The sequence below is a fragment of the Canis lupus genome, chromosome 12 (genome assembly GCF_011100685.1).
Source record: "Canis lupus familiaris isolate Mischka breed German Shepherd chromosome 12, alternate assembly UU_Cfam_GSD_1.0, whole genome shotgun sequence".
Classification (NCBI taxonomy): Eukaryota; Metazoa; Chordata; class Mammalia; order Carnivora; family Canidae; genus Canis; species Canis lupus.
Genome location: NC_049233.1, coordinates 45,922,516 through 45,943,310, shown reverse-complemented (window position 1 = coordinate 45,943,310; position 20,795 = coordinate 45,922,516). Strand labels below are relative to the sequence as shown.

The 20,795-nt window shown below is 38.8% G+C and overlaps 3 pseudogenes; 2 read left to right on the top strand and 1 right to left on the bottom strand.

The window, feature by feature from the left end:
* Positions 1 to 1,446: 1,446 nt before the first annotated feature.
* Positions 1,447 to 20,795, bottom strand: part of LOC102152576 — a 40,321-nt pseudogene continuing 20,972 nt past the window's right edge.
* Positions 3,473 to 4,074, top strand: LOC100687005 (annotated as a pseudogene).
* Positions 4,927 to 7,158, top strand: LOC100688102 (annotated as a pseudogene).

Here is a 20,795-nt window from a genome sequence, read left to right as displayed (position 1 = left end):
TAAAACTACACTTTTATATTACTGGTATCAATATTTGGTATAAAATATTGATAAATATTGATAAAATATCTGCTTACACAGATAACAAATGTCTGGAATCCTCACCAAATCCTCAGCATTTACAAGTCTGAGCAGTTTTTTGTGGTGATGTAACCAATTACAGCATCAGATAAAAGGACTACCTCATTTTTAAAATTATTTTTTAATTACTCAGGAAATTGTGAATATAACTAGCCCAAACTAATGTAAATGGCCAATATTTCTCTGTATTAACATTAATGTTAAAATTTCTAAGCACCTACTATGAGCTCCTTCGATTCTTTTTTCCCTGAACTTATACAGTAAGTTTACACACAGTAATCGTCACATCGATTAGCAGATTTTGATAAATAGTTGTCCCACTTTGGAATCCATGAGAGAAAACAATAGCTAAAGTGCCATAAGACATGTATTCACATATCAGTTAATCAATAATTATTTAGTTTTTGCTATGTGTGAGGCTCTGTTCTTAGCCAAAACAAGAATAAAACAGATAAAAATTCCTGACCTTGTAGTGCTCACATTTTTTAGATGGAATATAAGAAAACCAAAAAACATAAAAGTTAGATAATGTGCTAGAAAGTAATTTATGCTATTAAAAAAAAGAAGAAGAAAAAAAAGGCAGATGGGGAGTGTTGGACCAGGGCTGCAATTCTAAATAGGCTGGCCTGGAAACCATACTGACAAGGTAACATTTAGGTTAGGACCTATAAGAGGTGAGAGAATAGTCAGGAAGAAATGTGGAAGAAAACCAATCCATGCTAAGAGGGGCATAGCTTTGACAAAGCCTAATCATAAGGCAGTTCTACCCATAAGTAGAATGACAGTATAATTTATGTTTAAAGCAAGATATACGTATATGTGCTGGTATGAATTCCAGGTGCTGGTATGAGTGACATAGCCAGTCAGTGGCCTGAGCTCTCTCTTCTGTGTTTCTTTCTATTAAAACAAAAACAACAACAACAACTTATCTGCTACCCTAAAGTCAAAAAAAATGTGTGTCTTTTTTTCATAAATTTATAACAGCATGATAGTGATTAAAGGGCTTTGGGCTCCATACTTGAAAGTCCAGCTACAACTCTGCTCCACCCTACACACCATATTAGGTGGTAACAACAAGCTAACGAACATGAAAATAGAGAAATAAAGGAATCTAAATTAAAATATTTGTCTATTTTCATCCAAGTCAGGTTTAAAAAGAAAAAAAGAGTACCCACAGTTTTGCCAAGTTGAGATTCACCTAGTGAAAAAAATGAATAATCTTTGAACCTCACTTCCTGGATATTTTTCTGTCCCTGGGAATTTTTCTGTCCTGGGTACTGCTTTGCATAGGTACATGTTTACTAAGTCATAGCTATTAAAGTCATGATTTTTTTTTTTAAAAACACAATGAAAAAAAAAAAAAAAAACACAATGAATCGCTTTTATTTCGGTATGCATCCACATCTCAGCATTTAGTGGTCCTGAACAGAAAAGTGGAAAAACGCAGCAATTTGCCAGGAAGTCAAGCCCGCCAATTTCGGGGATCTGCTGTGCACACTGAGTTCTTTCTCGATCCCTGCTGAGAACCATGAGACACAGCAGCACCAAAACCAAAGTATGCACCGAATCCAAGGTTCTTTTCATTCCAGTTGTCAGATTCCAAACTAGACCCAAATGGATTGTAAGATGACCACATGAGAACCCTGTTTAAAACTTCAATTGTTAAAAGCAAAAGCAATTACAAGAAAAGAAAACAATTCATTTAAAGGGATCATGTGTGCTTACAAGTGTCTTCTGTGGCCTTTCTCCAAGTTTTACCACCAAGCACTTTGAGAGCTGGCAGGTCTGAGTACCCCTGGTGACTGTTCTTTTCACTTTATCAAAACCTGAGCTAAAAAAACGGCATCAGCTGATGATGACAGCAGAGGGTGGCAGGGCTGAGGACCCAATATTCATTCCCAGGCTGGTGGAGAGTGAGTAAATGTGGTTCCAAACTAAACGAGGGAAGTCAGAGACTCTTTCCAACCTTACCTGATGGCTTCTGGCCAAAGCAAGGAAGTATTGGGTGGTGATGGTGCAAAAGGGACTTGAGGAGGAAGGAAAAAGCAGCACCCCTCAATTAAGGTGGGGGAGAAGATATGGGAAAAGCCCTGAATTCCTCACCAAAGGCCAATTTCAGAGGGGAGCAGAGGGGGTTACAATCTATGCTTCGGCCGAGGTCATGGGAAGTGGAGAAAGGATGATGGCTTGGAGGGGGGAGGGCATCATTTAAGACTTTAAAAAAGAAACCAGGGGTGCAGCTGGAGCACCCCTGCACACCCAGCAGTAGTCCCACAGGCTGCGACCTGAAACCTTCACGCCTATTTTAGCAAGCCACCCCAAGCTGGAGGGCTGTTGCAGGGAACAGAGGGGTGGGTGGAGGGAGGGAGGGAGGGAGCCAGCAGGAGGAGAAGGGGAAGAAGGCAGAGACCCCAGGCCATGTAATCAGTAGCAAGGTGATTATGTGATGTGTCTTTTCACAGTTGAGTTAGATGTGCCCCACCGGTTATGATGAGAATCAATTTAAATATACTTTCTTGATCCCAGAAGTTCAACTATGTGGACAGTGGTTACACTTGACAGGATGATTTGTTATAGCACAACTTATATATTTCAAATGGACAAAAAATTAGTATCGTTTACAGTATCTTAAGATAAATTGCCTTTGAATGGGAGCTTCCTTTTCAGTACTTTTGAGGTCTACAAGATGTATCTAGAAAATGTACTACTGTGGAAAATGACTGCTTAAATCGAATGGGGGGGAGGGGAGGGTCTGTGGTTTCTCTTTTTGATTAATTGCTGTAACACTGTCCTTCGGACGGCTGAGGGAGTTTCAAGTTTTCTTTAGACATCATTAGGCACCGGAGGTCTTGCAGGACAACTTTGATGCTATATGAATCCTGCCATTTTGCTAGCACGGATATGGCTCTTGGGTCCACCACTCCATTAGAACTATTAACTCCATTCATATTAATTTTTGTTACAAATCTTACAAAGGGGGGTACTTCTGGGTATTTAGGCCCACATTCTATTTTAAGGCTGTATATTCAGTTTTCATAAATTGTTCTTGGAGGCCCAATTATCATCCCTGTCCATCTTGTAAGTGTCATGTCTTCGTCATCTTCTAGACCCCAGCTAACTGTGCCATCTCCTACTCCTTTCTGGCCTTCTCCCAGTTCTTCCAACAGTAGAAAATTGCGAGGGACTTTTACTCCCGAGCCCATGGTGGCTGCCATCTTGTGTCGCTGTCGCTAAAGTCATGATCTTAAATGAAAAAATGAAACACATGATAAATTATTTTAAAAAGCAGTAAGCAGGGGACACCTGGGTGGCTCAATTGGTTAAGAGTCTGACTTCAGCTAAGGCCGTGATCTTGGGGTCTTGAGACCAAGCCCTGCTGTGGGCTTCCCCAATGGGCAGGGAGTCCTACTTGATCTTCTCCCTCTGTTCATCCTCCTATTCACATGCTCCCTCTCTCTTTCTTTCTTTCTGTCTCTCTCTCTCTGTCTCAAATGAAAAAAATAAAATACAGTAACCTATAAATTCTTGTCAAGATACCAGGAAGCTTTCTGTCTCTTTCTGGCATTCAAGATTTCAAAGTAAGGACGTGGCAGGTCTTCTGGTGCGAAATTCTAGATTTCCCTAGGTCTTCTGGTAGGAGCTGTGACCAGCTGTGCTGACAGCACAGGAGCCAAAAAATCTGTTTATCATTTTTGTGAAGGGGATCAAGGAACACTGAACAGACTTCGAGGTGCTAGTATGAGTGACATGCTGACGGCCACAGTGAAGAAATGCAAACCAGAGCTCAGAAAGAAGATGCATTCAGCAGTGGTAATTCCACAACAAAATTCATACTGAAGAAAAGATGGTGTGTTTCTCTATTTTGAAGATAAAACAGGGGTTATAGTAAACAATAAAGGTGAGATGAAAGGTTCTGCTATCACAGGACCAGTTGCAAAGAAGTGTGCAGACTTGTGGCCCAAGACTGCATCCAATGCTGGCTGCATTGCATGATTCTTTGGTGTTTAAAAATTTATTTATTTTGAGAGTGAGAACGAGAGAGTAAGGGAGAAAAAGAGCGTGCATGTGGGGTGGGGAGAGCAGAGGGAAAGAGAGAATCCAAGCAGACTCCTCCCTAAACGAGGAACCCCACTGCAGGGCTCAATCTCACAACCCTGAAATCATGACCCGAACCAAAATCAAGAGTCAGACACTTAATGGACTGAGCCACCCAGGCATCCCTTTTTGGTGTATCCTAAAAAAAGTAAAAATTATTAGCTCTCCTCTGCCCCAAAAAAGCAATGACCAGCCATCCCTTTGAGGAAATATTTCTATAAGTATGAGAAGATAGCTTAACCATTAATTTATTGGATAACTTTACATAAATCACGTGCCTTTTTGCATCTACTTTCCCTTTATTTTTAAGGAAATGATAATATATGCCTTATCAACTGTACAATGTTAATGTTAGGTAACATGTTAAAAGGCTTTGATTAATATAAATTATTATGTGTCATCATCACGATCATTAATCATTTACTGCTTATCTACTATAATTAAAGCAATACAATATATGTTTATTGGAGACTGAGAGCCAGGATACAATAAAAAAACAAGATAAAATTTAATAATACCTGTCCTACTCATGGAATAAGATTAGAATTGGGTGAATAATGTATGTGCTTCGTAGAAATGTATGCAAATACTAATACTGTCTGAAATAAAGTCAAGCACTTAGCAAAGATTACAATTGGAATAAATTATTGGGTAGTGCTGAGTTTTTGGAGATTACCTAATAATGATGAAAAAAATGCCAAGAACATCCACTGAAAGGAAATGAGTCTTGACAGAAAGACGACACAGCGGTTTTCCCCAAACATGGAGTCTTGTAGCCCAGGTATTACCTGAATCAGGATGAGGGAGTGGTGGGTGCAGGTGGGGCTGTTAGCTGTGCCCCTGCTGGTGGCCTATCTGCACATCCCACCACCCCAACTTTCTCCTGCTCTTCACTCATGGAAGTCATCGGGCAAATTTTTCACCTACAAGGGACTGCGCATCTTCTACCAAGACTCTGTGGGTGTGGTTGGAAGTCCTGAGATAGTTGTGCTTTTACGTGGCTTTCCAACATCCAGCTATGACTGGTACAAGATTTGGGAAGGTCTGACCCTGAGGTTTCATCGAGTGATTGCCCTTGATTTCTTGGGCTTTGGCTTCAGTGACAAACCAAGACCACACCACTACTCCATATTCAAGCAGGCCAGCATTGTGGAAGCACTTCTGTGACACCTGGGGCTCCAGAACCGGAGGGTCAACCTTTTGTCTCATGACTATGGGGACATCGTGGCTCAGGAGCTGCTCTACAGGTTCAAGCAGAATGGATCCGGCCGGCTTCCCATAAAGAGTCTGTCTGTCAAATGGAGGTATATTTCCTGAGACTCACCGTCCTCTCCTTCTCCAAAAGCTTCTCAAAGATGGAGGCAAGTTGTCACCCATCCTCACTCGATTGATGAACTTCTTTGTATTCCCCCGAGGTCTCACCCCAGTCTTTGGGCGGTACACCCGCCCCTCTGAGAGTGAGCTGTGGGACATGTGGGCAGGGATTCGCAACAACGATGGGAACTTAGTTATCGACAGTCTCTTACAGTACATCAACCAGAGGAAGAAGTTTAGAAGACGCTGGGTGGGACCTCTTGCTTCTGTAACTATTCCCATTCATTTTATCTATGGGCCACTGGATCCTGTAAATCCCTATCCAGAGTTTTTGGAGCTGTACAGGAAAACGCTGCCACGGTCCACAGTGTCGATTCTGGATGACCACATTAGCCACTATCCACAGCTAGAGGATCCCATGGGCTTCTTGAATGCATATATGGGCTTCATCAACTCCTTCTGAGCTGGAAAGAGTAGCTTCCCTGTATTACCTCCCCTACTCCCTTATCTGTTGTGTATTCTACTTAGGAAGAGATGCCCAAAAGAGGTCCTGGCCACAAACACTATTCTCTCACAAAAATCCGCCTAGACTTACATTGGTGATCAGCATATAGTAAAAAACCCACTGAAGCTCCAGCTAAGGATGGTCCTAACGGTCCGCCCAGTCCACCTCCCATTCTTCTCACAGCTGAGCGAGTATATGGACTTGCCTTTGTGCTGTTAGGAAATCCTGATAAGCACTACTCACAGACAGATACAGAGATATTCTTAAAAGTCTTTATAACCCATCTATGGACTTTTCTGAAATATCTAGAAAGGCTCATTTCTGGCCCATCCTTAACTGGAGTCCTATAGTAAAGAATGAGGAGAGGGTGTCTCCTGACCTGTCCTTGAATTACTTTAAGGGCATATGTTTTTTTTTTTTTAAAGTTCTCTAAGCAACACAGCTTCAAGTGAGAGTGAGTCTCCCTTGTCATAACTTGAAATTTCATTTCATTGGCTGCTTTTAATTATAAACATGTTGTTAAAATAGGTTTTGGTTTGAATAATGCAGTATTCTAATAAGTATACTTTAAGACTATGAGTTACCTACACGTATGATATGTATTTTTTAAGGATACTAAACCAGCAGATACTCTGGCAGAGTAGTGAACTTTATTAAACAGGTTTAATTTCTGAATAAAGTGAATTAAATCGAAACTATTTACAGAAGTTCCTAAAATCACAGGATACTATAGACCAGTAGCATCCGTGCCAGAGATTTACTGTTATTAGCTAATTCTAACAGCAAATAACAGTCTGACTCTTCATACCTCAGTGCTTAGAGGCATGTCCCTCCTGAGCTGGAGGGGAGGGGATCTTTGTATAGTCCAGGTTACCATACAGGGATTCCTTTTATGACAACTGCTTAACTTAACTTCTCATTGGTCGTCTCAGAGAGACTTCCTCATGTAGCTCAGTAACTCCTGTATTTAACAGACAGGAAAGTTCCAGAAACTTTAAGAACAAATTCTGAAAGACCCATATGAGCAAATGGTGCTGAATTTTTTTTAAGCCACAGCTTCATTGTCTTAGTCGAAACAGGATGATTAAGTGATTATTTTAAATTCTTTTTTTTTTATTAGCAACTTCAAGTATAACAACTGAAACTGGAATAAGTGTTTATTTTCTATTAATAAAAATGAATATTTTGACAAAAAAAAGAAAGATGACACAGCATGTAAATAACATGCTACTAAACAATAAATAGGACAGGAAATCAAAGACAAAATCCAAAAAAAAAAAAAAATATATATATACAAATGAAAATAAAAACACAATGGCTCAAAAGCTTTTGGATATAGAAAAGGTATTTCTAAAAGGGAAATTCATAGCAATATATATATATTATATATATGTTTTCTCTAAACCTACTTTGTTGACAGTTTTTATCATGAATGTATGTTGTAGTTTGTCAAATGCTTTTTCTGCATCTGTTGAAATGGTCATATAATTTTTATCCTTCCTCTTGTTGATGTGATGTATCATACTGATTGATTTTCAAATATTGAACCACTCTTGCAACCTAGGTATAAATCCCATTTGATTGTGGTGAATGACTTTTTAATATATTATTGGATTTGGTTTGCTAGTATTTTGTTGAGGATTTTTGCATCTATATTCATCATGGACATTGGCCTGTAGTTTTCTTTTTTCATAATGTCTTTATATCCAGTTTTGTTATTAGGGTAATATTTGCCTTGTAGGATGAATTTGGAAGCTTTCCTTCCTCTTCTATATTTTTTTTGAACAGTTTAAGAAGAATAGGCATTAACTCATCTTTTTTTTTTAAGATTTATTTATCTATTTTATTAGAGAGAGAGAGAGTGTGAACAGTGTGAAGGGCAGAGGGAGAGAGACTGAGAGAGAAACAGATTCCCCACTGAGCATGGAGCCCAACATGTGACTTGATTTCATGACCCTGAGATCATGACCTGAGCCAAAATCAAGTCAGATGCTTAACCGACTGAGCCACTCATATGTCGCATAAATGTTTGGTAGAATTCATGTGTGAAGCCATCTGGTCCTGGGCTTTTGTTTATTGGGAATTTTTTGATTAGTGATTCAATTTCTTTTTATTTTTTATTTATTTATTTATTTTTTTAGTGATTCAATTTCATTGCTGATAATAGGTCTGTTCAAATTTTGTATTTCTTCCTGATTCAATTTTGGGAGGTTTATGTTGCTAGGAACTTATTCATTTCTTCTAGAGTGTCCAATTTATTGATATATAATTTTTCATATATTCTCTTAAAATCCTTTGTATTTCTATGCTATTCGTTGTCATTTCTCCTCTTTTATTTATTTATTTTTTTTTAAAGATTTATTTATTTATTTATTCGTGATAGACATAGAGAGAGAGAGAGGCAGAGACACAGGAGGAGGGAGAGCAGGCTCCATGCCGGGAACCTGACATGGGACTCGATCCCGGGACTCCAGGATCGCGCCCCGGGCCAAAGGCAGGCGCCAAACCGCTGAGCCACCCAGGGATCCCCTCCTCTTTTATTTTTGATTTAGAGTCTTCTCTTTTCTTTTTTCTTTTTTTTTCCATGAATCTGGTTAAAGGTTTATCAATGTTTTTGGTCAGTACAAATAACCAGCTCCTGGTTTCATTGACCTGTTTTATTGTTATTTTACTTTCTATATCATTTATTTCTGCTCTAATTTTTATCATTTCCTTCCTTCTACTGGCTTGGGATTTTTGGTTGTTAGGTTGTTTATTTGAGCTTTTCTTGCTTCTCGAGGTAGACGTGTATTGCTATGAATTTCCCTTTTAGAAATACTTTTGCTATATCCAAAAGATTTTGAGCCATTGTGTTTTTATTTTCATTTGTATATATATATATATATATGTATATATATACGATTTTGTCTTTGATTTCCTGTCCTATTTATTGTTTAGTAGCATGTTATTTACATGCTTTCTGTCAAGACTCATTTCCTTTCAGTGGATGTTCTTGGCATTTTTTTCATCATTATTAGGTAATCTCCAAAACTCAGCACTACCCAATAATTTATTCCAATTGTAATCTTTGCTAAGTGCTTGACTTTACTTCAGACAGTATTAGTATTTGCATATCTGCCTTTGGCTCAGGGCATGATCCTGGAGTCCTGGGATCAAGTCCCACGTCGGGCTTCCTGCATGGAGCCTGCTTCTCTGCCTGTGTCTCTGCCTCTCTCTCTCTGTGTGTCTCTCATGAATAAATAAATAAAATCTAAAATATATTTATAACACTGTATATTAACCACATTGCAATTAAAATAAGAAAAGAAGGGAGGGACGGGCAGCCCCGGTGGCGCAGCGGTTTAGCGCCGCCTGCAGCCCAGGGCGTGATCCTGGAGACCTAGGATCGAGTCCCACATCGGGTTCCTTGCATGGAGCCTGCTTCTCCCTCTGCCTGTGTCTCTGCCTCTCTCTCTCTCTCTCTCTGCATCTCTATGAATAAATAAATAAAATCTTTAAAAAAAAAAGAAAAGAAAAGAAAAGAAAAGAAGGGAGGGAGGAAGTGAGAGAAAGAGAGAGAGGAAAGAAGGGAAAAGAAAAGAGAAGAAAAAGTTAACCTACTACAAATTTCTCCTGGTGTACCTGGGTAAAATGAAATGAGATTAAATTTTTTTTTTTTTGCTGTACCTTTAATAACATATAATAAGGTCAATAGGTAAATCATTACAGAGACTTACCTTCCTTTCATCCATTTTATAAATACCAAGTCCTCTGCCCAACTCCTGGAGCTGGAAGAGCTTGGTCAGACATAGTTTCCATTGTCCCTCTTGCCCATTATCCATTCTTCCTTCTGGACTCCATCCCAACTGGGCATGTTCTTTCCTTCCAGATGTCTATTTCGGCTTTTGGCTCATTATTTCTTTTGGACTATGTACTATCCCTTGTTCTTCAAAATTAGCTGCCAAATATAAAAAAAAAAAAAATTGTTCCATACCTGGTCTGGGATGGTACTTTTTTTTTTTTTTTTTTTTTTTTTTTTTTGGGATGGTACTTTTTAGTTGATATAATCAACAACCTCTTTTTTTAAATTTTTTATTATAAATTTATTTTTTATTGGTGTTCAATTTGCCAACATATAGCATGACACCCAGTGTTCATGCCATCAAGTGCCCCCTCGGTGCCCATCACCCAGTCACCCCAACCCCCCGCCCACCTCCCTTTCCACCACCCCTTGTTCGTTTCCCAGAGTTAGGAGTCTCTCATGTTCTGTCACCCTCTCTGATATTTCCCACTCATTTTCTCTCCTTTCCCTTTTATTCCCTTTCTCTATTTTTTACATTCCCCAAATGAATGAGACCATATAATGAACAACGTCTTTCTTGGAAAAAATGAGCATTCCTGATAAAATGGGTTAAGCAATTTTCAGATAAACATTATAGAATTAAGACTTGTTCTAGGAAAGTCAGGTTAGGTAAGAGCTGATATGAATCCAACCAGGAAGTTATTGGTGATGAGCACAGCCTCTATAGAGATATAACACAGAAGCCAAACCAAGCCAAACCATAGTGAGGTGAGGAATAAAGGAAAAGTAAGGAATTAGAGACCATGAATATGGATGACTGTTCAAATAAGTTTGTCTGGGAAAGGCAAGAGATGACAAGGTGGCAGCTTGTTTTCAAAGATGATGAATACTTGATCGTGTTTACATGTTAAGGAAGGGAGCATTATAACTAGATGTGGTTTTTTGTTTCTGAATAAAAACTTTTAACTCTCATTACAAATAAGATAGTGTGCTTGGTTTGGTTTCATTTCTTTGAATATGTAAGCATTAGGTATTTAGAGATGAAGAAAAGCTTATTTTTATTACTTAGCATTAGAGAGTGCAGAATAGGACAAAGTCTAATAAATTCTTCTGCCCACTAGACTCACACAAGGATCTTGATAAAAATAGAGATTCCAAAGTTCTGTGCCAGAGCCAGTGAAGCAGAATGTCTAAGAGAGAGGCCTAGAAAACTGCAGTTTTAACAAGTTCTTCTGAGCAAGCAAGGCTGGAGGGGAAATGGTATAGCATTGGAAAGCACAAGCTCAGAAATACCTGGGTTCAAACTCTTCTCCACCACTATACAGCTTTGTATGAATTATTCTACCTCCCTCAATAGTTGTATAGATGAAAGGAGATAATACTTGTAAAGTGCCTGGTATATACAAATGTTTGGCCTATATTTAGTATCTTTATTTTTAAAAATAAAACTTGTATGAAATTCCACTCTTCTAACCCAGTTAACTGCCAGAGAAAAGTCTAGTGATCTCTAGTGAGCTAGATTTTTTTTTAATATAGCTAGTTTAAGGATTATATAATCAATCATTCTCTTTTCCTTAAAATGGTCTTAATAGTGAATCTTTGGATTAGCCTACAAGGGACCTTTACTCTTGCAGAAAATTTGAAATAAAACTTTGACTACCTAAAATTTTTAAGAAGACTTCTCTATTACAACACTTTGAGTCTGATGGACTTTTCCAAACTCTAGACCATCCTTACTTCCTCACAGTAATGTTTTACTTCGGCACTACCTATACTGATCTCACTAAAAAATAGCCTCTCAACAGATAACCCAGCTGGCAAAACAGAATTGCCTAGACTTTAATTAGAGGAGATCAGTGAATATGAGGAATGCCACATTGCCCTCTCAGGAATAGGAACTTGAGACCAGGGACTGTGATTCACAGGGATGTTATAGCAAAGCAATTGACAGGAAAAAAAAATCCAGTAATCCAGATACTAGAAACCACTGTAAACCAGATACAGAAGAAATGTAAATAGGATCTTTCTAAAAATCACTGTAAACCAGAGACAGAAAAAAATGTAAATAGGATCTTTCTTAAAAAAAATGTAGAGTATCATTTCATACACCAGGGATTGAGAAAGGTGCTAAACAGAAAAAAGTGTGGTACACAAATGTTGAAATAAAAGATAAGAGCTGAGCAAGTAGTAATTGGATCGATGGGATATCTTTGGCCTGAGGCCACCTTGTTGAATTTAAAAGGGACTCACTCTAGGGAGTAATGCAGAATCTGACATAGAAACTTAAAGCTTGAGGTTGTTTCAGAATATCAGTAATTGACCTGGCTTTTGGCTTTGATTTTCTTGATTTCCCTCTTGTTTATTTATATAATTGAAATGTCTGCAGTCCTCTATTTTCACTCAATAAAGAGGGATTAATTTGATCACTTTACGAGACTCAGCTTCATTTTGAACAGGCTTTGATCTAATGGGCTCAGTCTCGGATTAATATCATTACAGAAGCTGGGTAAGGAATACCTCAGCAGCAGTCAGGGACCAAGATGGCAGAACCACAGAGAGGCTGGGCCAAACCAAACAAATGGATAGTAGCCTGGGAAAAGAGATGGAAATAAAGGCTTAAATGTGTAGATTACCGCCAGAATCCAGAGAGGGAAGCTAGTGAGCTAGGTGAGGAAGATGGAGGATCAGTGAGTAGTGATAGAAGACAGATCTAAACAAATAGGTACCCAGAGATCTCCAAGAACTCAAACACTAGAATCATTGAAATAAATACTTTGGACAGTGATACCTTCCCCATGCCCAAAATGCTCTTCTTTGAGATATCCACAGGACTTACTTTCTCACTTACTTTTAGACCTGCATCATCTGACATGTTCTTCAAAGCCTTCTCTGGTCATTCTGTCTAAAATGCCAACACAGACACACACACACACACACACACACACACACACACTCATCTTCAACCCTAGCTCTCTTATTTTTCTTCTTAGTTCTTATCAGTATCTATTATATATTTTATTATCTTGTTTAACCTTGCCCATGTAAGCTCATGACAGAGATCTTTGTTCATTGCTGCATCCCCTATACCTAGAAGAGTGATGGGCACATATTATTAGTTGATACTCAACAAATATATTATAATAAATGTTGAAGAGTTTGTTAGCTAATTGTAAAGATTACTTGTTAAAAATAATTAGAAGTACCAGATCACAATTTATACATCCTTTTTGGAGGAAGTGGAGGAAAGAGATAGTACTGAGAATAATCATTTCATAAAGAGTATCATGAAATCTTAGAACTGGAAAGAGATCTTGGAAATAATCTAGTTGAAAACTATCCTTGTTATGAATTGAATGTCTGTGTCCCCTCAAAACTCATATATTGGAAGTCAAAACTCTCAATGTGATGGCAGTAGGAGGTATAGACTTTGGGAGGTACTTAGGTTTAAATGAGGTCATGAGAGTGGAACCCCCATGGTGGGACTAGTGCCCTTATCAGAAAGAGACAATAGGGACACCTAGGTGGCTCAGTGATTGAGCATCTGCCTTCAGCTCAGGGCATGATCCCGGGGTCCTGGGACTGAGTCCCACATCAGGCTCCCTGCAAAGAGCCTGTTTCTCCCTCTGTCTATGTCTCTGCCTCTCTCTGTGTCTCTCATGAGTAAATAAATAAAATCTCCAAAAAAGAAAAAAAGAAAGAGACAATAGAGCTTCCTTCTCCACAATGTAAGAATTTACAGAAGGTAGCCATCTGCTAGCCAGGAAAAGAGTCTTCATCAAGGACTGAATCTACCAACCAGCACCTTGATTTTAAAATTCCCAGCCACCAGAGAACTGTGAGAATTAAATGTCTGTTGTTTAAGCCACTCATGTTGTGGTATTTTGTTGTAGCAGTCCAAGCTAAGACAACCCTAACATCTGGTTTTTGTTTTTGTTTTTTTTTTTTCAGGTTTTATTTATTTATTTGAGAGAGAGAGAACACATGAGCATGAGAGAGGGAGGGGGCAGAGGGAGAAACAGATCACTGAGCAGGGACCATGGAGCTCAGTCCCAGGATCCTGAGATCATGACCTGAGCCAAAAGGCAGACACTTAACCAACTGAGCCATCTAGGTGCCCCAATCCTAATGTCCTTTAATAGAAAACTGGTTAAATAAATAAATTAGGGTCAAATAAATAACAATATGATCAAACACTATGCAACTGTTAAATAAAGAATGAAGAACTACATGGTGCTATAGAATGATCTCAAGATTTAAAAAAATGCGAAGTGCAGAACAATAAATATAAGTACTGCTTTTGGGCTCTCTGCCTATAATTCTCAGCCCTCGTATCAGTGTCATCATTAGGTCTTAGCTGAAATGAATGGTGATATGGTGAAGACTGAGTGATTTATCCCCCTAGTTTTTTATTTCTTTTTTCCTTTAGGAATTATAGAACCAAATGTATGGCTCCCCTCTTGCAACTGGACAGAATCTTCTGCTATAGAGTACTGTGTGTTACGGGCTGAATGTGTCTCTCCAAAATTCACATATTGAAATCCTAACCCCAGTGCCTTAGAATGTTAATGTATTTGAGATAGGATCCCTCAAAAGATAATTAAGCTAAAATGAGGTCATCAGGGTGGGTCCTAATCTAATCTGATTGGTGTCCTTACAAGAAGAGGCAATTAAGTCACAGGTATACAGAGAAAACATGTGAAGACACAAAGAGAAGATGACTATATACAAGCCAAGGATAAAGGCCTCAGAAGAAACCAACCCTGATGGCACCTTGATCTCAGATTTCTAGCTTCCAGAACTACTAAAAAAAAATAGGTTTCTGTTGTTTAAGCCACCCAGTCTGCAATATGTTGGTATGGCAGTCCTAGCAACTAGTACATCATTATTAACTAACATCTCCCCTTATTTCGAGTATATTCCATCCTAATTTTTCTTTCCCTCTGATATTTTATTCATTTTTCTTTTCTGTGTGTTTTTAAGTAACTACCTCAAATCCTTTCTGGAATCCATCTATCTCCTGAGGTGTGAGTCTAAAAATCCTCTCTAAAAAAAGTTGGATTAAGATTAATTTACCATCACTAGTTCTTAGTGAATCTTCCTCAATTCTGATTAACTACTTCCTTTTCTAAGTGATTGCATGCCAAATGAGTAATGATCCACTCAAGAATGTTGATATGGATCAGCATCAGGTTGATGGGGAGAGGCAGTTAAGAAGCATCTAAAGAGTCCAGGACTAGGACTCTGGAGTTGGTATTAATACTAAGGACTTGAGGAATGACTTTGGAATGTGGGCACTGTTTTTAATAAAACTGATCAAAGAAATTATTTGATAGAGCCACTTGTACAGTTAAATGAGTATATACTATGTACTAAACACATATGTTTACTTCATTTCTCACTGCGATCCTATGAGGTAAATACTAATATCTCTAGTTTAGACTTGAAGAAATTGAGGCACTGAAGAGGTTCAGCAGCTTCTCCAAGTTCACACGACTAGTAAGTGATAGAGCCTGTTTTGATAACTAGCAGTCTGATTGCAGAGCCCGTGCCTTTGGCTGCTGGATTATACTGCAGAAGACAAATAGTAGGGGATCCCTGGGTGGCTCAGCAGTTTGGCACCTGCCTTTGGCCCAGGGCGAAATCCTGGAGTCGCGGGATCGAGTCCCACATCAGACTTCTGGCATGGAGGCTGCTTCTCCCTCTACCTGTGTCTCTGCCTCTCTCTCTCTCTCTATCATAAATAAATAAATAAATCTTTAAAAAAAAGACAAATAGTACAAAGTCAATTGAGCTGAACAAACATTTATTGATTGAGCAATTACTATGTCTGAAGCAGTGCCCTGCAGATACTTAATAGGACATAATTCGCTCTCAGAGTTCTTGGTCTTGCTAGGCAAAACCAATAGGTATGCAAATAAATGAATTACAACATTGTATGATTGAAGAGTGGGAAAAAAAGAAGTTCACATTTCAGAAGTATTAGAGTAGAAGAAATGATTTGGTTCTAGGGACAGTCTTCCAGAGAAGTTAACCTGTGACCTTGGTTTTGAGGAAAGAGCTGGCATTCACCACGCAGCTAAAATAAATAAGGACATTCTAAGCAAAAAGCATGACATGTAAAAACAGTATGGTTAGTCTAAGGAACAATTATATACTGTAGTCAGATACTGCTGGAGATAAAGTGAGAGGGAAGAGACGGGAAAGGCAGCTGGACATATTAGTGCTATGTTTCCCTGGGTGTCTTTCACATTTCACCTGTACCCAATTTTCATCATAACTTCTTTAGACTTTTTTTTTTTTCTAATCATCTCATTTGGGCAGATGATATGCTTTACCCTATCTGGAGCTGATCTCCTTCTTTAATTGACTGGATTCAATGAATCTCCTTATTGCCTGACTGGATTCTGTATCCTTTTTATATTTTCTTTGCATGGCATCAATTCTATAGCTACTTAACTGACAGGCTAGGAGAGACACATATGAACAAGTAATTACTATTCAGTGAAATAGAGCAGTCTTCGAGATATGTACCTGGCACTGTGATAGCAAGAATCAAGATGTGTTCTATTCCATTTGAGTAGGAGGCAACAAAACTGAGTTTTGAAGGATAAGCAGATATTCCAAGCAGAGAAAATAGCATGTACTGTACAGACGCATAAAGTACAGCCTGTATGAGAAACATGAACTACCTTAACCAGAGGGAAATGATGAAAAGTGAGCCTGACCAGATAAGCAAATACCCAAAAATGAGTTACAGTTTCTATACCAAGGAGTTTGGGTTTTTCTGGTAAGTAATTGGGAGTCACTGATGAAGAAGCACAGTAATACAATTAGAGTTTCATTTTAGCAATTGCCTCTGGCAGCATCACAGAGCATGAATTCAAAGCAGAGAGATCAGTCAAAGGACTACTGCAAAAGATAAATTGAAGGGCAATTTGACAACATCTGTCAGCATTAAAAATCTGCCTATAATTTGACTCAGAAATTCCACTTGGAGGAATTTATCCTATAGGTACAGTTGCACATATATACACGAAGGTTATTCATTGCACCTAAATGTTCAATAGTCATCCAGAAAGTGAAATAATTTCTTTTTTTAAGATTTATTCATGAGAGACACAGAGAGAGAGGCAGAGACACAGGCAGAGGGAGAAGCAGGCTCCCTGTGGGGAGCCCAATGTGGGACTAGATCCCAGAACCCCAGGATCACAACCTGAGCCAAAGGCAGATGCTCAACCATTAAGCCACACAAGCATCCCCAGAAAATGAGATAATTTAAAGCTATAAAAAATATTATGCACTGATATAAAATGATCTCCAAAAGTTATTATTAAACTACAAAGACAAAAATCGCAGAACAACACAGTGTGTGTGCCATCATTTAAGTAAAAAAGACAAACAAAAGTAGTTTATGATTTTAATATACATTCACTACATGAAAAAAATGCATATGCATAAAATATCTCTGGGAAGAAACCCTAGAAACTGATAACATTAATTGATTCTGGAGAGGTGAACTAGGTGGATGAGAAGTAAGAGTAGAGGGCCATTTGGTTGGCTCAGTTGGTTAAGCGTCTGCCTTCAGTTCAGGTCATAATCACAGAGTCTTGGGATGAGCCCTGCATTGGGCTCCCTGATCAGCAGGCAGTCTGCTTCTCCCTCTCCCTCTGTCCCTCCCCGCTGTTTGTGCTCTCTCTCAATCTCAAATAAATAAATAATCTTTTTTCAAAAAAGAAAGAAATAGTAGTGGGAACAGACATTTCTCTGAACTTTTGAATCTCGAACCATTTGAGTGTATTGCCAATTCCTAAATAAATAAATTCAAAGTTAATTTAAAGGGGTGGTGATCTTAGGATCCTAGGATCAAGCCCCACATCGGGTTCCACAGAGAGTTTATTTCAGGATTCTCTCTCTCCCTCTACCCCTCCTCCTGCTTTCTCTCTCTCTAAAATAAATAAATAAATCTTTTAAAAAATTTTCATGACTCTTTAAAAATGACATGTAAGGGGTGCCTCAGTGGCTCTGTTGGTTTAAGCGTCTGCCTACAGCTCAGGTTATGATCCCAGGGTCCCGGGATTGAGCTCCAAGCCAAGTTCCCTGCTCAGTGGAAAGCCTGCTTCTCCATCTCCTCTGCCTGTTTTCCCTCTCCCTCTGCCTGCTGCTCACCCTGCTTTGCTTTTTTCTTTTTAAATGGCATGTAAGAGAGAAGAGTTTATAATAACCCCAGATTTCTGAACTGGGAAATTGAGTGACTATACTGGTGCCACTTATCCAGATAATGAAGGCAGAGGGAATAACAACTTTAAGAAAATGAGTACAACTGTGGATAGGTTATGCCTGAAGTGTTGCAGAACCACATATCTAATTGCATACTAGGTGACTTATATAATCAACTGTGCTAACCACTGAGAGCATACACATGGTGTGAAAGTAGACCTATCCAAGAGGTATTGGCTATATTGCCTAAAGCTCAAACAAGGAGTCTAGATGAGAGATACGGTTACACATCTTTGAGTCATTAAAACATAGATAATTGATATGGATGAATTGTGTCCCCCTAAAACTTATATGTTGAAGTCCTAAACCCTAATACTTCAGAAGGTGGGGGCAGCCCGGGTGGCTCAGCAGTTTGGCACCTGCCTTCGGCCGGGCGCGTGATCCTGGAGACCTAGGATCAAGTCCCACGTCGGGCTCCCTGCATGGAGCCTGCTTCTCCCTCTGCCTATGTCTCTGCCTCTCTCTCTGTGTCTCTCAGGAATAAATAAATAAAATCTTTTAAAAAAATACTTCAGAAGGTGACTGCTTTTGGACATAAGGTTTTCAAAGAGTTATTAAGGTCATAAGAGTGAGCCATAATCCAATATGACTACACTACCAGTAATAGAGGGAAATAAAGAGAAGCAAAATGCTGCTGATTGACCTGAGAAGCCCAAGAAAGCCAACAGATGTTCACTGAATAGTTCAAGGGTCAATTTAAAAATAGCAGCCAAGCGCAGCACAGGTGGCTCAGCAGTTTAGTGCCACCTTCAGCCCAGGGCATGATCCTGGAGATCCGGGATCGAGTCCCACGTCGGGCTCCCTGCAGGGAGCCTGCTTCTCCCTCTGCCTGTGTCTCTGCTTCTCTCTCTCTCTCTCTCTCTCTCTCTGTGAGTAAATAAATAAAATCTTGGGAAAAAAATAGCAGCTGAAACTAGGAAGGGTTTTACACACTCTTACATCAGGGGTCCGTATTAAGTTCTGAAGGAAAAGGAGCAGTCTTCACCATTATCTCTCAAAACTAACCAGCTAAAGAATCTCTCAAGTATAGCCCTACACTGACGAAATCATCTGAGATAAGAACCAAATTGAACAGCATAGTGATAGTAGAGACAAAGGAAAGAAGAGATTCAGGTAAAAATTGGGGAGGGAAATAGAAAACAGAGAGCTCAAAAAATAAGCCATTATGTTTTCTAACACTTCATAAGCATAACAGAGAAGGGAACACTAGAACAAAGAAGTTAGAAAACCCATCCTGGGGCAGCCCCAGTGGCACAGCGGTTTAGTGCCACCTGCAGCCTGGGGTGTGATCCTGGAGACCTGGGATAGAGTCCCAAGTCGGGCTCCTGGCATGGAGCAGAGGGAGCTTCTCCCTCTGCCTGTTTGTGTGTCTCTACCTCTCTCTCTGTGTGTGTGTGTCTCTATGAATAAATAAATAAAAATCTTAAAAAGAAAAATCTTTAAAAAAAAGAATACTTAGTGTTAAAAAAAAAAAAAAAAGGAAACCCATCCTGCAACAGCCTACTTTGAAAAGCCAGGCAGATTAATTTTTCATAAAAATAAAAAACAGAAAATAATCATAGTCAAGTTTCATACATACAAAGATACTATAAGCAAAAAGGAGGATAAGATGTAGAATACTGGGATCCCTGGGTGGCGCAGCAGTTTAGCTCCTGCCTTTGGCCCAGGGCACGATCCTGGAGACCCGGGATCGAATCCCATGTCGGGCTCCTGGTGCATGGAGCCTGCTTCTCCCTCTGCCTATGTCTCTGCCTCTCTCTCTCTCACTGTGTGCCTATCATAAATAAATAAATAAAATTTAAAAAAAAAAAAAAGATGTAGAATACTATGCCCATAAAAAGCACACAAAACAGATGAAACTATTTTCTACTCTTTCAAAATGAGTTAAAATATACTAAAGTATGAAAGACCAGCACAGAGTTAGAAAGACTCAGAAATGAGGTAATAAAACTCAGAAAAGAATTAAAATAAAAGAAGATATTTCAGAAATGAATATTAAACTGGAATATAAAAGTGAATTAAAAAACACAGTGACTTAAGAGGGGCACCTAGGTGGCTGAATCAGTTAAGCATGAGATTCTTGATTTGGCTGAAGTCATGATCCCAAGGTTGTGAGATCAAGCCTCCTGTAGGGCTCTACACTGGGCAAAGAGCCTGATTAAGACTTTTTCTCCTTCTTCCCCTTCCCCTCTAAAAAAAGTAATGACTGAAAAAATGAGTAGAAAAAAAATGAGTAGAAAGGATAGCATTTTTTATAAAAGAAACTGGGACACTGGGTGGTACAACCAATTAAGTGTCAGACTCTTGGTTTTGGCTGAGGTTTTGATCTCAGGGTCATGAGATTAAGCCCACTGTGGGGATCCATGCTCAGTGTGGAGTCTGCTTGGGACTCTATCTCCCTCTCTCTCTGCCCCTACCCCATGCTCTCATGATCTCTCTCTCTAAAATTAATTAATTAATTAATTAATTAATTAAAAGAAATACGATTCAGTAGCAAGTAACAAATACAGAAGCAAAGACTCCCGTAACATATCTATTATAGGAATCACCAAAGAACAAAACCAAAGCAACAGAACAAAACAAATACTAAAATATATAATTCAAAAAAAATTTCCTGAAATAATAAAAAGGAAAAAAAATTGAAATACATAATGTGAAGGCATAATAACTGAGAAAAATTGATCCAGAATGCCCAATATCAAGAAATACTGAACGGGTGGTCTTTAAAATAATGACATAGAA